The sequence below is a fragment of the Saccopteryx bilineata genome, chromosome 8 (assembly GCF_036850765.1).
Source record: "Saccopteryx bilineata isolate mSacBil1 chromosome 8, mSacBil1_pri_phased_curated, whole genome shotgun sequence".
Classification (NCBI taxonomy): Eukaryota; Metazoa; Chordata; class Mammalia; order Chiroptera; family Emballonuridae; genus Saccopteryx; species Saccopteryx bilineata.
In genome coordinates this window covers 43,604,274-43,622,641 of record NC_089497.1, presented here as the reverse complement: position 1 = coordinate 43,622,641, position 18,368 = coordinate 43,604,274, and the positions used below count along the sequence as shown (strand labels likewise).

Below are 18,368 nucleotides of genomic sequence, written 5' to 3'. Positions count from 1 at the left end.
TAATTATTTGGATGATAGATAATTTATAATAACTTTTCCTACAATTACTAAAAGCTTCAAAGAAATATCTCTTAAACAACAGGGAGGGAAGGTGTCAGAGACTTTCTTTAAAAAATAAAAATTATTTTATTCATATAAATTAAAAATAAAAACTTGTTCCATATAATTTTGATAATCAGGTAGGCTGAGAGAATTGATTCTGAGTACCAAGATTTTTTTCTGAGCAAAAGAATTTAGAATTTCAAAGAAGAAACAGAACAACAAGAACAAGAAAAAGGAGTATATCCATACAGATCCAGGAACTCATTGAAAAATATGACAAATAAAAAAATCTTTCTGCTCCGTCAGCCAACCTTTCTCCTCCAATTCCTCTTATTCTTAAGCGTACCTTCCCTTTTGAGGAAAAATTATATCATAAACTCATGAAACCACGAACAAAACTATTGACTGAAGCTGTATACTTTAAACTTCAGCCTTTCATTTTCTGGCTCCAGTGCACAAGGTCCATGACCTTTCCTCCCTGGATTTTTGTGGGCCATAAATGTCCACACACAAGTGTCACCTAGAAGTGTCGTGGAGCTACGTCAGAGGAGGGTCTAGTGAAAGGCCCATGCTCCAACATGTGTGGCTTATTCTTAGCTATTGTGGCAATTTTTCTGTAGTCCATTTAAAGTGTCCAGGAATTGAAAAAGGAAATATCTATCTTTATCATCAAAAGAAATATAGAAACTATGTTGAAATTTGTTAGCTTTTTACAGTATATATAGCTCTTTAATGTCTAGTTTTTAAAATGTCTTAAAGACATTTTAGAATGGGTTAATAATAATAATGTTCACAGAAATTACCTGAATTTGCCAACTGAGCAAATAGTTGAATTGATATTCAAATCCAAGATTCAAGAATTTTATTTCAGATCTTGTGCTTTTTTCATTACAACAAATTTAAAGACAGATATGCTTTCATATATGAAATAGGGCTTTAAAAAAGAGTTCTGCTTAAAATTAGTAATCCTAAATAATTCATTGAAATATAATTTTCCAGAATTACCATTTTATAATGAGATGGAAAGATATGATTGAAACATTGGGATTCAAGTAATAATGTTTTAGTTTATCTCTTTCTTTTCACTGATGTTGACCAACATTAACTATTTTAATGTGTCCTGAAAAGAATAATTATCACTGTAAATGACGATATAACATTTTTTAGCTTATATAGAGGGTAATCCTATAATTTATCAACCAAACTGGGGCCCTTTTGAGAGCGAAAGTGGCCACTGTTTAATTTGTGAGTCTTTGATTGGAACTGGAACTGAACTGGAAATGTCCTGAGTAAATGGAGAGATATGGTCACCCAACTTATGAAACATTATTCTGAGTCTGAAGGTGGTGAGTTTTGAACAAAAAAAAGAAAAAAACCCAGGCTTGATCCCACAGTCCCCATGAAGTTGGGTCTTCAGCGCAATGAGCACTATTGAAGGTTTCAGACTCCTGCTTTGCCCAAGGGATGACATGAGGGAGTGTTGGGGCATTTAGTTAGAGCCAAGGCAGAAGCAACAGTGCCACCTGCTGAGATTCAGACCCCCAGGACTCAGACCATCGGGTCGTTGGGGGCTCCCAGCTAAACTTGGACTACACACAACCTAGATTCTCAGACCAAAAGACATATCCTCTGCAGTATTCTCCAGTAAACCTTGGTCACTTTCATAGGGGTTTAAGTGACAAATATTAACTGCATTTGAATGTCAAAGGGAAAAATCTTCTCAGCACTTTAATAATTTTTAGAGCTGATCAAAATAATATTACGTAATGGAAGGCTGGTAAGGTAGTGATTAATATAAATAATTAAACTGCTAAAAAATAGATTGTTATACACCAAAGCTAAACTTGATAGCATAGGACTTGATTTAATCTAAGAGTATCTTCATAACAAGCACAAATATACATTTTATTTTGAAAAAAGATACTGTTTTTGAGGATGCATTACTATGTGCCATCCATGTAACAACGCTATCTTTCAATTTCACATATAAAATATTGTATTGAAAAGTGACCCTCTACGAGTTACACATTTAATAGACTAGCACTACCAGAAAATAGATAGGCTAAGGGAGAGTTTAAAATTATTGCTAACTGTTCCCGAATTATTTGGAAATTCTTCCTATGAGATTACTTTTGTCTGCTTAACTTAAGTATTTTCCCAGTGAGTATAAAGTTCAAATTAATTTGGTTTGGTTTCTGAGGGAAAAAAAAAGTTAGTTTTCTTGCAATTTAAACTTTTTTTGAGATAGAAAGTTTCCCTTCTGAACAAGTTGCAGCCTGGAAGTGGTAAATTGTCTACGGAGAAACTAATGAAACTTTGTTGTGGAATAGTTCACAAAGGAATACAAGATGCAAGATGAATTACATAATGCGGCCCTTTGTTTGTGGAGCCTCTGAGAATCCTGCAGCTTTAGCTCAGGCTGAACGCTGCCACCAAAGTCCTCCCAAACTCCAGGCAGCTCTGAGTCTTTTTCCTCACTTCCTGCCATGATTACTCTGGCTTATGATTAAATCACACCTTATATTTAAGGTCACTAACCTAAAACGACCCAAAGCTGCTTATTTCTCACCTCAGCAGTTCCCCAGTGCTTGTACTTGTGATATTTGGAAGCCTTGAAAATAGCTTCTGTCCCAACCTATGTAGTCTTTTCTCCAAAAGCAAATGGTATAATAGTTTCCTCACTCATAGGTTCAAACCTCAGGTGAAAGATTTTGGAAGCTAATTAGCATGCTAAGGAGTCTGGAGCATGTAAGTGAGTCACAGTCATGCTTCCTTAGGGCCAGGGAAAATGTCTTGTTTCTAGTGATAGTTAACAAATGCTGGTCCTCACTTAGTTTAAATAGAGGTGAAATTGCATTGCATTGTCTTCTTTATATTTAATTTAAAAATCTTGGTTATATCACCTCTTCTTTCAAATGTGTATCCCTTTGGGGCTTTATATTTCTACTAATTTTGGAAAACTTAAAAGTTTGCTTTTATTGTATTAATAATTGAGCCAGGTAATAAATTCTTCTCATAGAACTTATTATAGACTCAAATGTTTCTTTTTTGACCTAATTTAACCCTCTTTCCTTAGCTTAATACAAATTTCCCTCTTGCTTTCAGAGTGAGAAATTTATTACATATATTGACTGTCAAGTTTATATAGTACAGAAATGAAGTAAATGAATATTTATTAAATGCCAAAAATGTGACCAATGTTTGCCATCCAGTTAGGAAGAACAGTTTGGATAATTCAAATTATGAAAGTTATTTTTTGTTTAGAAATGTGTTCAGTAGCAGAAATCCTGATGAGTGGCTTAAGCAAACAAGGGTTTGTGTTTTTCATGTTAACAAGAAGTTCTTGCCCTGGCTAGAGCATCGTCCCAATATACAAAGGTTGTGGGTTCGATCCCTGGTCAGGGCACAAACAGGAACAGCATGATGCTTCTGTTTCTCTTTCTCTCTCCCTCCCTCTCTGTCTGAAATCAATAAATAAATTTGTAAAAAGAAGAAGAAGAAGTGCAGAGGTAAGGAGTTACTGGCGTGTGATTAAACCAGGGCCGGTATTTCTGGGATTGCTTGCTTTTTTTTTTTTTTTGGCATGCTTCTAGCTTTATGCTCACAAAATAACTGCTGCAACACCTAGCATTGTGTCCATGTTCAAAGAGGGAAGAAGGGAGAAAGAAGAGGATCACCTTTTACCTCAACCTTTATCAAGAAAGAAGAAAATTTTCTCAGAAGCCAGCCTCTCCAACAGATTGCCACATGGATTTTATTGACTAGAACTGGGTCCCAAGGCCATTCTTGGTTGCTAGGGAGGCGAGGAAATCAGGGAACAGATTTGTCATAATTGGCTTAGAAATATAGTAACTCATGATCGAGCACTAAGCACATTGCCACTCTGAAAATAGGGATATGCAGCTAGGAAGAATTGGGGGAATGGAGACTGTGTGGGCAATAGTGTTGATTCCAGTTATACTAGTCAAAGGAAAAGAAAGTAAAGTTAATGTGGACTACAGAAACTAAAAGATGATTTAAGCAGAGGTAGGACATAAGCTGGACTGCAAGATAACTAAAGCAATTAGATCCGTTAAAGAATAATGGTAGGCCACTATAAAAGAACAGAAGCTTAAAAGGAACAGATATACTATGTATGTAAAGTAGTGATTATATTGTGAATAAATTTCCTAATTCTTTGAAAGCAGGAAGTAAAATTTATTCCTATTTTTTTCCCTAGCATCTTACACATAGTATATGCTTATTGAATCATAGTAAATTAATGCATAATATTCCAGAAGTCCAGACATAATTTAACAGATTATGGAGATCATAGAACAGAAAATTTTAAATTTAGGACTCCCCTGGCAATACCAGGATGAAGGAAAATATTAACATAGTGTGAATACACTCCAGATCCCTCGCTGGGAAGTGCTGGAACTTGGGGTGCCTAAGCAAGGAAGAACGAGAAAGGGAAGCTGGAATACCGAGTTAGGGCTATGAGCTTGATCTGTGAAATCCTGATTATGTTTTTGGAATCAAATTTTGGAAATGTACAAACAATAGTCTCCAACAGGCCTTCCTACTGTTAGAAGTATTTAGTCTGTTGTTATCACTTGCTCCCCTTTTCTCCCAGTTCTATTCTACTGTAACTTTCCAGTATGAAAGGAACTTTGGAAAAATGAAGAATAGTTCACTGGAGATTTCTAGATCTTTACAGTAATTGAAATTTTAACATTTATTCAGTTTCTGTTTCATGCCAGTCACTGTGCTGCAGTTTTTAGGAGATTATTAAAATAACCCTGACTACAAATAATTTACATTCTAATCAAGAATTTAAATATCTTGACTGGTTTAAGATAAAGAAAAGGAAAAAAATAATAATACAGTTCAGAAAGAAAACCAAGTCAATCTGAAGGATAGTTTGACTTACTTTTACTCTCATGGTGCTGATTCAACGAGACAACTTAACCAAGAGTCAGACTTTTTTCTGCAAATACCATACAAGTAACTTCAACTAAGGGGAAATCGCCTAACTCAGTTTAGGCCTGCTTATTTTGTAGTTCACAAAGGATAAAGTGTCTTGTCCTATTTTGTTTACTGAATCCTAGCATTTAAATTTGTTTTACAGTCTACAATATAGCTTAATAGTAGACTGAAAAAATAAATGAACATAATTTTATTTTTGAATTGTACCTCCATGAGTCTCATATAATTTCAAGGATCTGATATTACTTTTTTATTTTTATGATCTGAAAAATATGCCAGTATACTTGGGGATAGACACAGTATTAAAATATACAACCTTAGTAACTGGCATTTCTAGCACACTTATGGTCTATGGACATTTAATGAGATTTTCTTGTAATTTTAAGCTTCAGCCTCCCTGGTTAGATTAGAATACATCAGAGTATTTGAACTGAAGAGTACTTCTTATTTTGAAAAAAAGAACATTGATTTTGTTTTAATTGATAGAGTAATATATTTTCAGTGGCAGATCTTTAACATCTCCTCTAAAGACTTGTAGCATTATTAATATTGCATTTGGATAAGTAATTCAATTTATCTGGGCATCAGTTTTATAATCTGCAAAATGAGGTAACTGTACTTACATGGTCTCTAGCTAATTTCAGCTCTAAAGTTGTATGATTTCATTTTTCAGTTCAACAAATACTAATGAAATAGTTATATAAGACAAACCAATATGGTAGGACCTGGATGGATACAGGGATGAAAATGTTATCTTTTTATGCAAATGACTTATAATTTGATGCATTTAAGATTGAAATGTGTATTTCTCAACACATCTTTGCTCCTTCTGTTTGGGATGTCACTTATGAATGAGGGCATATGATTCATTTTGCAGAAATTCATTCTTTCATTCATGTTTCTCATATCTGGATTTGGAGAAACAAAAAAGGGGTCTGAACTATTGTTTTAATAATGTGCTTTTGTAACCCATCTAGATTGCAAAAAATTTAGGGCATTCCAACACCATAATCTCATACATCCCTAAAGAAGCTCAATGCATATAGAAAAGATAAATATATTTCCATTTTAGTGATTAGATTACTGGACCCTGAATTTCCTGGAGCCAATGAGTAAGCATAGTTGAAAACCTAGGAATTCTCACTTCAGTTTCCTTCATGTGTGACAGTTTCTTTTAGCAAGTTCTATGAAGCCTGAGTGGTAAACCACATCCCACACTGGTCCTTCCTTACTCGCTGTCCAAACAGCAGCTTAGTTATTGATGATTTCAGATGTATCAACAGGAGAAACAAAAAGGTTTAGGGAAGAATGGAATGGGTACAACAACAGATGTGATATGAGTGGTTTGCATTAAGATTAGAAGTGAAGAAAAGTTAGGGACTCCTCCATAATGTAATCCATGAACATTTACCATAAAGAAATCTGCACTTTTGGTAGGTGAGAACATAATTCTAAACATGCTATCATGGACACTCTACCTCAGTTTTGGTATCATTAGAATTTCCCTCGCCTGCTTTTGAGAGGAGTCAGGAACACGAGAAATATATTTATTTGTTTGTTTATAAATCTTGTAAGTAACTCCTTGGAAATAGGTGATTATATTTCCTTCTTTATCTGAATCTTCCTAGGCAGTAAAAAAAAGTCATAATGTCATATGTTTCATCTCATGGTTTTCATAGTCAAAAAATTTGCACCTGAGGCCTAGGAAAATGTTTGGCGTTCACAGCTGAATGTTTAAACAGGTGCACGCTACACTGGTCTGGCTGAGGAAAGATGGGCTCGTACTGGAACCCCTGACGTTAAGAGAATGATTCTTGTGCCAGCTTTCACTAGTACTAGTGAAGCAAAGTTCAGGTGATTCTTTTTTTTTTTTTTTTTTCCTTTTCATTTTTCTGAAGCTGGAAATAGGGAGAGACAGTCAGACAGACTCCCGCATGTGCCCGACCGGGATCCACCCGGCACGCCCACCAGGGGCGATGCTCTGCCCACCAGGGGGCGATGCTCTGCCCATCCTGGGCGTCGCCATGTTGCGACCAGAGCCACTCCAGCGCCTGGGGCAGAGGCCAAGGAGCCATCCCCAGCGCCCGGGCCATCCTTGCTCCAATGGAGCCCCGGCTGCGGGAGGGGAAGAGAGAGACAGAGAGGAAAGCGCGGCAGAGGGGTGGAGAAGCAAATGGGCGCTTCTCCTGTGTGCCCTGGCTGGGAATCGAACCCGGGTCCTCCGCACGCTAGGCCGACGCTCTACCGCTGAGCCAACCGGCCAGGGCTTCAGGTGATTCTTAGATCATATTACCTGGTTACCAACCCACTTGCCTCACTCCCATTCTGTGTTCTCATGAAGAAATTGTTCTAATAGATTTAAGATATTATTAAATACATTCTGCATTAATATTATATGTCCTCTTTTGTATCCTAGTGGCAATACAATAGAATTTCATTTTATAAATAACACCTTTCAAGCTAACACCACAGGGCACAGTACAAAAGAATCAAAATAGAACACAAATGCTGTAATCAAATGCAGACCCCAGGAAGGCTGATTAAAAAGGCATGTTGCAGTAAGAGCAGCCGGCAGGGTAAGTACAGTGGGTCAGAGCAGAAAAGCCAACTGAGCAGAAGGGCACACTGAAATAAAACAGGCTTGCCTGCCTGATACACATGGACTTGGGACTCTCCTTTGTCATCACCTCCTTTTGGACTCAGAAATTTCAGGGGAGAGGAGTGTGCATATGTTTGTTGGGGAGGTGGAGATCAAATGAACGTAGGGTCATGAGGTTTATCCTCTGTCCTCAACACAGCACAAACAAAAGAAAATCGTAAAGTCAACCATCAGCAGCGGGCGGCGATGCCTACATTATGATTGTTAGACAACCCACGGGGCTTGCTTTGCTTGATAATACAGGAAAAATTCCCTACAAACATATTATACATTTTCCTGAAGAATAGCAGCCTATAGTTAACAGTCATGGAATGCCAAATATGGGCTCAACAGTCAATAAAAAGAAAAGGAGAGAAAATAAAATGATCATTGGGGCAGTTTGTACCACTCTTGAAGCTGTGAGTTGTTTGCAGTGACTCTCCACTTAGTTGAAATTCTGGATTGAGATCATGGATGCATAAATTTAGGTTAATAGTATAGTATTTCTATACAACTTTTTCTTAATCTGTCAATTGTAAACAATTTAAACATGTGGGCAGTATTTGGGGGAAATATTGTATGAATACTAGTATTACTACTTTTATTTAATAACACCTTATTTTCCTTAATTCTGCTGGTATTTATTCAGCCAAGCAGAGAGCCAATTTATTAGCAAGGTGAACAGTAGTATAGTAAATTGAGAACACTGGATTGTAATCTCCAAAGTGAATTATTTCATAAAGTATGTGAGCAAATAATAACTGTGCAAATAATCAATGTACTGCCTCTCAGCACAGTTACCCTTCTTTGCCTACTCTACAAAAGTATATCTGGGTCCTTTAAATACTTTTCCTTTCCCCACCATATGAGTGTGCCTTGCCACTAGAGGGTTCAGAGTGACATGATAGGAGGAAGAGGTCCTTCTTTTCTTGTCCCTGTGTACTCCTCTTTTAGGCTCCTGCAGTGTGCATGGTTTCTTGGGGGCCTGGTGGCCACAGCTTCCCCCAGCACCCACCACACATGCATGTGTGCACGCACACACATGCGCGCGCACACACGTTGGCTGGTTCGAGTGGTAGCATGCTTCAGATAAGGCGCCTCGCTGGCACCCTGGAGTACTGCTTTTCAGCAAGTTCTGTTGAGAGCTTCCCAGCAATTCCTCTGCCGTTCATTCACTCGGTGGTGTGCTTAGTCCATCAAGGTCTAAATCCCAGTCCAGGGATGGGCACTTATCTTAGCCCCAACAACAGTTAAGATCCTTATATTTTCTTTTTCTTATATAATTTTGAATTCCTTTTACTTCTTACTAGCGATTCCCTCATTACTCTAATCTCATTATAGTTAATAATCTTTATGTCAAATTTTCCTATTCAAATCGCTGTGGTTTCTCTCTCCTGATGGATCCTAACTGATACATAATCAAAGAATATTAAAATAATCTACATTCTTTGGAAGTAGGGGAAAGTAAATATGATAAGCCATCTCTTTATGGAATGGGTTAGCATTGGTGCCATGTGCTATATTGTTGGGCAGATAAAATATATTATGCTCACTTTGGTAAATATGGTGCTGCCTACATGGAAGCACATCGCCCAGGTGATAATGTTAGTTTCCCTTCTTGCTTGGGATGGGCCTGATTATATTAATATGTGTTGGGAGCGGGCTATGGGCAGGCAGGATCGTTGTAGCCTGGAGCTTGGTAAAACCAAGTCCTAAAAGGACTGAGCCTTTCCCACCCTTTTTGATGTGGGGTGGTGCACTCTCATGAGGAATCTCATTATGCCTCAGATACATGACTTTGTATCAGAGACTTCCTTGTTTGTATATTGGATTAAAGGTTTTGATTTCTATACTATAAAGTAAGGCAGACCGGGAGCTTGCTCTCTCTCGGTTCCTGAGATTAGCATTAGAGGAAAGAACAGAAAGAGGCCGCGTGGAGGAGACCAGGAGAAGCAGCCAAGATGGCGGAGTGCTGAGGGAGAAGCCAGTTTATTTAGAGAGAAGGAGATGGGGAACAGAGGTAAATAAGGCTAGTAAGCTAGAAACCTTTGATTCTAGGAAACTCGGATAAGTCAGTAGCTTTGTGAGCACTGAATGAGTGGGTTTTGGAGCCCAGTGTGTGTTTTTACTTGCCTGCAGGATGCAAGCTAGGATAATGATGATGGCCCACCAGTTCTTGGCTCCGTTTTTTCATTATCGTCTGTCGGAATCTAATGCAAACCTGCATGGGCCAGGCAGCTGTGATGGTGGCCATGGCTACTGGATTTACATGCCATGTGCTATATCTAGGCCTACCTGTTAGATTTAACAAAAACTTGTGAGAATTTAATGCTGATCAAAGGTAAAATAATATGATGCTATATACTGTTTTTAACTGTACATATGATTTTAAAAAAACATTTTTAAATCTTTAACCTAATTTCACCAAGAGTTTTTTAGAATTTTAACTTTAATAAAGCAAACAACAAAAGTCTAGACTTAAAAGTGATTTGTTGGTCTTGAAAATATGTTGCAAAATAATAATACTTTAATGCAAATTTGTAGATTATTAAAGCCAGGGTAATAATGATACCATTATTTATTGAGAATTCGAAAAGTCCTCAGTACTTTACATTGGTTTATTGAATCCTTATAGCGATAGAGGTGAATATCTTATTATTTCTATTTTACAAACTGGAAAACAGAGACTCAGAAGGTTAAGGAACTGGCCTAAGGTGATACATGTAAGCTTCAGAGCTAGAATTTGAACCTAGATCTGCCTGTGAGTGCTGATCTTTACTACTGCATTCTGCTCCCGGAATACTACCACTGAAGTAAATAAATAGTAAGCAGCCTGAGCAAACAAGCACAGAGTTATTGTTTGGTTTGGGTTTCCATTAAAGGTCCAAGACAAGAACCCCTGAATTATTCCTAGGATGTATAGCACACCCTGAAATATGTCTGAAACAGGTACTCTGTTACTTTTACCAGCAAGATACAGACAAACTGGGTGAACATGGTGATCAAGTTCCCAGAACCAAAGTGTTAACAGTGTATCAAAAACCCAGCAGCCTTTATTCAGAGCTGAATTGAAGGCAGATAAAATATTAACAGCAGTTCTAGCAGTACAAAATGAAATATGAGATCCTGTATCAGAAATTATTAGTAACCTGTTAAAAAAAATGCTGAAAAATGGCAGTTACCAAATTAAAACTGAGAAACAGAGCTCAAATGGGAAATTTCAAAAAGTGTGGAGGAAAATAAATGACAGATTGTCCTCTTGGCTCTTATTACTATGCCATCCTAAATCCTACTTGGCAATACATGGTGGAGGTGAAATAAGAACTGCATCACTGCCAATGCTGGCCCTCAAATTTGTAGTCCTAAGTGTCTGTGATGGTGTCTGGAATTGATTAGAAAAGTAGTTGGAATTTGGTAGCATTTAGCTTTATCTAAATTGAAGAGTCTGGAGACTCTTATTATGAAAGGCTTCCTCTCATTTGTGAATTGGCCCCTTTGCTCCACTTTTGGATGGCTGGCTTCCTCCATGCCGAGCTACACTAAATGTTCTACATGGGAATGCTATTCTCCTTAAACACCTTCAAATTTAAAGCATCTATCTGAATACATTCATATTTATGACTCACAATATCTAGCATCAAAAAAAGAAAGAGAGGTTACAAATACTTAATACAGGATAGTAAATGGAGGAAATATGTTTTCATCAGGAACTGAGAGCAGAGATGTGACTCTAAGCAGAATTGTTGAGCAGTTGATGCCAGAGAGAAAAAGGAAATGAGCTATAGAACCATAGAATCTTAGTGTTGGCAGAGACTGTGGAGTTCATGCAGTCCTACCCCATCATTTTTCAATGAAGAGACTGAGACAGGGAGAGTTAAGGGACTTGACTTGCCCTAGACACATAGTTGTTTACTGACAGTGGGGCCAAAAACATTTCCCAACTCCCAGTCTGGAACTCTGTAGTTCAGCATGCTATTGCCACTCTCTACTGAAAATTAACACTGCCCCAGCTTGGAACATAGAAGAACTCAGCATAGATGGGGAGCAACAAAAATGATGAATTTTGAGATGGCAGTCAGGCTGGGAAAAGAAGAGGGGGAATAGATGGTCCTTCATTGTGACTCATTGGCCGAGCTTGTGCAAGATGTTTGTGTCAGTTTACTCCCCCGTACCTTCCCCCAAAATAATAAAACGTTTTGGTTGTAATTCCTCAGGGTTTATATTTACGCATTCAGATTTGCTTTGCTTAAAGAATTCTCCCATGTACAGGTTACCTCTGAGTGTAGCTTACTTGTGGATGGCATTGCTATTGATCCCTGTTACTTACATGAATTTGACCTTCCCTAGTAGTGAAAGGTGCTCCAGAGTACTTGTAGAGACAAGCTTCTCCATGAGAAACTGATAACGGAGGATCAGATGCATGTTTAAGATGTAAGAATTATCTTCTGTTAACCCTTGTATTCTGTGAACCTCATGAAGAACTTGGGCCATATGTGTGTGGGCCTTTTAATCAGGCTCATGAATTAGGTAAAATAATTTTCTTTATTTAGAAGCACAGAGTAATTTGAAGTAAACCAATAGCAAAGGAGATACAATAAAAATGTCTCAGTAGGAGTCCTTGTGAAAGTGCAATACAGGTCTTTTAGACCAGTCAAATATTTTTCTGGATAGAGCAACCGGAAATGAGAGAATCAGGCAGTATGATGAAAACTACAGATGGAACACTTTGTATGAAAAGTGATTGTATACAAGAGAAGGCTTGGGAGAGGGTAGGTGTGGAGCTGGAAAAGAGAGGTGTAACTGAAATAAGAGAAGATAATGCTTGACCAGATCTAGTAAAATATTCCCTGCTACAACCACTGTTGCATGAACAGATTGAGCTGAGAGGCCTGAATAAACTAACCTTAAGTTCAGAGTTGCCATTATTGTGAGAAGCATAGGGGAGAGCACATCCGGATTTGTGTTACACAGTAATCACTGTCGGGTGTCAGCATTCATCAGCCAGATGGTCAGACTCACAATTAATCAATTAGGCTGGGATGATCAACTGGACTGTTTTCCCCTTTGGTAAAAAGCCCTCATCATGTGGTCAAGGCCAATAGGAGAATATTCTAAACATTCCTTTTCTTTTGGGGGCCTCTCATTATAGGACCCTCTTAAACTCCAAGCTGCTTTGACAACATAGATACCCCAAATCAAGATTTTAACAAAATAGATTTTCAACACCCTATGTGTTCAAGTATGTTTAATACCCCAGACAGAAATAAGCTTTTTTAAAGCAACATTCTCTGCGTTACTCAACATATTTTACTAAGATCTTTATATTGGTTCCACTCAATCACTTGGAATAACACTGGACATGATTCTTTCACTGGGCACTTATGAGGATGATATGATAGTCAAATAAAAGTAACAACAATATATTGAGTGTTCACCATGTGACAGATTGCTATGATAAGGACCAGACAGTTGCCAAACATTGATTCAGTCCTTATAATAAATAATTCAATGAGTATGATAATACTCCATTTCAAAGAGAAGGAAACTGAGGCTAGAACATTAATTCACCCAAAGTGAAACATTTATTTAAGATAAGTCGAGATGATTTAATACTCCCTGGACTGAGGCTAAATGAAACTTCACATTTTCTTAGATACCTACCATACACATCTATGCATCTCTAAGGGATGATAATTAAGAATATATGGTGGGTTCTTATTGTTCTTCAAAGAAATCTTTTACTGGTGTTTCCCAACTCTGTTGATCTTATGTGTTCTCTTTGCCATGCTGTTCTTGCTACACACCATTGGACTTGAGATGGATTTTCCCCTTAGATTGAGACCATCACTGCTATTTGCTGCTAATTCTCAGTCTCCACTTCAGTTCTCTTATCTAGATTTCGTTCCTTTAAGTTTGTTTCAGATACTAAGATTTTTCTTTATAAATTGGCTTATGAGGCAGTTTGCCTCCTCCCAAAATATGTTATTGATTTATTTTTAATGTTGAACTTGGTTTTTCCCTCTGATTATTTTGCTTAACTTCTCATCTTGCTGTATGTGTACTACTGTTCAGGAGAGGTGTTGTAAACTCCTAGTGGTGAGAAGTGTCCCTTCCTGTTTGAGGCCTATGCTGACCCCCGTGAGCTGAAAGAGTGGTCACGGCATAATTCCCTAGTGTCTCATCATTGAGCGTATGCCTTTCTTTTCTCTCTGTTCTTCTCTACCCCCACCCACGCTTGATTTAAGGTGTACTTCTCTTGAACCACCTGTGATCAGTATTTTGCAGACTATTGAAGGATGCTATTGACCCAAATGCACCTTTGATATATTGGGCTCCTACTTATTTTATGCAGCATGAGGCTTCTTTTTGCTACTGAACTGCAGTGCTTTGCTTTTATTTGTTTGACTTGCTACTTACCGAATCAGGAAAGCAATACCAAAATACCAGGACAGTATATAGGTAACGACTTGGTTTCTCAAATCAAGTAAAGGAGCACATGGAAGAAAAGGCATTCCGGACATCTTAACGAGCGTCTTTTCCCCTCCAGGGCTCTACCTGTGCCCTCTTTTCTGACTGTGGTACTCCGATTTGTTCTTGCTATATTTGGTGGGCAGCTGTTTTACATTTATTTTTTCCTTGCTGCTCCTTCTTTCCACCATCCTACATTCTTCACTGCAGAACTGATGAGGCTCTTTCATTTTGACCTGCAGTATCTCCGTGTATTGCAGAGCTAAGCCCTGCCATCTAGACTGCCTCTCTGCTTCGTTTTGCTCCTGACCTAAACCCCCCCTGCTATTCCAGGCCTGGCCTCTCATGACCAGAGACTGCTGACTCATCCTGGCCTGTGCCAAGCTGTGCAGTCGCTTAGCGATGTGGACAGGAGTCGAAGGACTAGAATGAGATCACTGAACTCATTTCACTTGTTGCTTACGGTACAGTCCAGCATGAGCTGGAAATGTGGGAACCTCAGCCTCCCGAGCAGAAAGAGTAAGTAGATTCCACACACCGCATCACCCAGTCCTCAACAAGCAGTGGTCGGGTGCAGGGTGGGGCCGGCTCTCTCCTGGCTGTGGCTAGGGCACTCGGTTCACCAGGAGGGTTCCTTTGTCCTCTCTTCTTCCTCTCCTCCACAGTCAACCCCCCTTTTCTGAACTTCCCTTCTGAAAATGTCCGGATGGTACAACAATAATCTGGGCAGAAATGAAATTTTGCTAATAAGCAGCCTCCGCAAGAAATCCTTGAACAGTGACACTGTTGAAACTGCTTAGTTTAGTTTGTCTACTGGGAATGCACATGAACTTCCCAATAGAATTCACGAGGATGAAAGATATTTCTTTTTGTTGTTCTTGTTTTCTCCTTGATTCTCTTTTTTTCTTTCTGTTTTGAGGGAGGTAGTTTGAGGAGACATGGCTGCATTTTGGTGTGGTGTCAAGTTTTCCGTTGGGAGACAATAATGTACATTCCTCTGGCAGGACGGGATGGTTTCTTTTTTTTTTGTTTCTGTTGCTGTTGTTTATTTATAAGACATTTCCTCTCAGTTAGTGGAAGTTAGATCGTAAGAGGCTCCAGTGATTTTCCTTCCACCTCCCCTCCCTGATTTCTGTGCTTCAGCACTCTGGAACACTGTGAACTCGACACACTGATCAGAGCAGGGAACTTAGCAGCCAGGCCTGGACACTCTCAGGAGACTGTGCTGATTCTCGGTCGACACTCCTTGGATCAGGAACCACAGTCTTGGTGAGTGGTGAGGTTCCAGAATTTCATGTGTCAAGGATTCTATTCTTGGTGTCTCTGAGGCAGTCAGGAAATAATGGGTGTTTTTAAAAAGAAAAAAATAATACAGTTTTTTTTAAAAAAAAAAAAAGCTGCCAAACAATCCAACATAATGGCGAAGATTTGTAGCGTGCACAGCTGAGAGCACTCCATGCACAAGGGCAGGAGGAGCCTGGAGTCGAGCTCAGGTGCAGCCTGCGGGCATAGGTTTCCGGCTGCCAGCGATGGAGATTAGTCTTGACATGCCTAGCACGCATGCTGGTGGGAAGAGGAAGATAGGTGAGCGAGTGGGGAGGGAGGGAGTCCTCGGGGTGGTAGGAGGGGGAAGTGAAAGTGAGATTCATCGTACATTGCAGTTTCTATCAACTTTTCATGCATCTCTATTCTGAACATTTACATTATGCCAGAATACTGATGTACCCAGCTAAGCAAGAAAGAAGAGTGGATACATAGCAAAAGAATATTGTTAATACTGTTCTTCTAAAGAGCTCTGTGCTAAAAACTGGTTGCTTTTAAATGTTAGGGAACCTCCCCCCACCTGACCTTTGGAAAATATTATTTATCACACCCTCTTTTTTATTTTTCTGCATTCATGGTATCGAACCGAAGAATGTAATAAGAATCTTTATTTGGTTTCAGGGAAATTTATCATCCTGACATAGGAAAACTAGATGATTGTCCTCACAGGATTAAACCCAAATATAGTATTGTCCTCAATATAAGAGACTCTGATTGAATGTGCTCTGGGAAGCTGTCAAAGGAATGGAATGGGGGTGGTTGTATCCTGTCTAATATGATACTATCAGAGGAGTCAACAGACCAGCTTTCAGAGTCAATATGTGCCTTCCATGTCCTTATTACTAACTCACACTTCCCCTGGAAGTGGGGTTTCAGGCAGAAGGTGTATGTGTCCTTTACCATCGGGTTTCCACTTTGCTGCTTTTCCAGGGATATTTGAGCTCACTGTTTTCATCTTTCCAATTCTAAGAATCTGGCATGTTCTAAAATAGTGGAAGAAACAAAACAACAAACAAAAAAACATGGTGGCCATAAAAGCATTTGACTATGTGGCAGCATCTGAAGTGAATTGCTCTTTGGAGAGAGGGAGGTGCCTTTGATGTCCCCAATATGGTTCTCATAGGCTAAAACTTGCAAGAACCACAACCCAGCCTAAGGGGCACTTACTTGATGTTCTTAAATATTTGGAAAGAGATGCTATTTTATTGTTTTAGTTTCCTTGCTATTAACACATTGCCAGTAGATGTCTCCTAAAAGTTGAAAATACTTTAGCAATAGTTAATTTTACATTTAACCAGATGTGTATTGTGTGTGTCTATTGTGTGTACTTTTTGTCTAAGCCAGTGGAGTCATCCAACATATTACACTGGTACTTAGCTTTGGAATTTTGTTTGATACTCTAAATGATTCAGATTCTTAACCATGTAACTCATGCATGCTCCTATATAACCAAGTTCCCTACAGAGACTGCCCCTTGCTGCAGCCTCATCAGGCTCTGTCAGTGACCTCTAGAACAGCGAGTCAGCTTCCTATCACAATTTCTACAGATTGTGAGGCACATCACAGTCATCAGCGGTCATTGTGACAGGACACGGTCTCAGAGTTTTGTTAGGATAAGTATGCTGTAAGTTTAATGTATGTAATTTGCCTATTTCAGTTAGGCCATGTTAGTTATAACCACACTATTTGTAAATATAATGTTTTGGGGGGATTTTCCATTAGGTCTCTTGTTTTCTAAAAAAAGAAGTTAAATGGGAAAATGGTATTAATTTTTAAATATGATATAAAAAATGTAGCCCTTTACCACCAAGACATACATAGGAGATTGTGCCTCTGTCAGTTAATATTCAGGCTGCACAGACTCCCAGGAGAAAGGTCTGTTAGTCTATGGCAGATATGTCTATTAGGACTACCTTGAGGCAAGCTGGATTTTTGACACTGAGGACTTTTTTATTGAAATCTACGTCTGTATATAAAATTTTGTCAGCGTCGTTAAGCAGAGAATAGGTAAACACAAATATCTAGGAGATGACATTTAACAAATATAACCAGCCAAGAGATTTTTCTTATTGCTGCCAAGATCTGGAGTTCCACATGCCTCTGGAAGAATTACATGGCTAAACTGGGGTGTAAAAGTCAGAATTTGATCAGTACACTTCTGATTGAACGGCAGGATATGATGTATTTCTTTCTACTTAAATTGTGTTAATATTGCCTAATTTTTTAGGTAATACTTATATTTGTACTATAATAGTATACTATTAAGAATTCAGTTTTCTAATGCCCATCCTGAAAAGTTTAATTTTATTTCAGAAAGTACATCTTTTGAAATGTATATTTTCTAGCATGCACATTAGCTATAAGTATTTACTATACGCTATATTCATTTACTTAAGCAGTCACTCAAATGACATTGCTAAATAACAAACTATGAGTGACCCAGTAAGAAATTGTTCTTTCTTATTTGTATGGAAATGCTTTTTGATACTTACATGATTTCTTTGAAATGATAAGAGGTAATAACTTAAGGGATTAATTATATCATGTGATTGTGCACCTTTGTTATCTTGTAAAAGCCTATGTACACTCATATTCATATATTTATATTCAACTATTAATGTATGACCAAATCCTAGCTAGGCTTATTTTCTTTGCGTTCAAACATTTTTCAAATTGACCATAAGTAAAGTGTAGTTGACATTTTATCACACTTATAACAGAAATTTTACACAAATATTTGTGAACAGTACCTGAAAAAGGTAAGATTTAGTTAGCAGATAAGATTCGTAAATGTTTTTCATCAAATCTGCATGTTAGATTATACACCTAAATTCCATTATGCATAACTTCAAAATATTAATTGCTTTATGTATACAATAGTTTAAATTAAATAGAAAGAAATTAAATTGCTACTAATTATCTTAAAATT

General features: G+C 38.1%; 1 protein-coding gene across 13 annotated transcripts in view; it reads left to right on the top strand.

The window, feature by feature from the left end:
• The window catches only part of ZBTB20 (zinc finger and BTB domain containing 20), an 894,540-nt gene that overhangs the window by 553,434 nt on the left and 322,738 nt on the right, over window positions 1–18,368 (top strand). Inside the window, exon 1 of one of the 13 annotated variants that reach the window (XM_066240872.1) lies at window positions 14,538–14,635. The exons of 11 other annotated variants lie outside the window; for them this stretch is intronic. The gene's annotated coding sequence lies outside the window, so the exon portion shown is untranslated. Of the gene's footprint in view, window positions 1–14,537; window positions 14,636–15,282; window positions 15,386–18,368 lie in introns of those variants that run through there. One more of the 13 variants, XM_066240868.1, reaches the window with a different exon arrangement.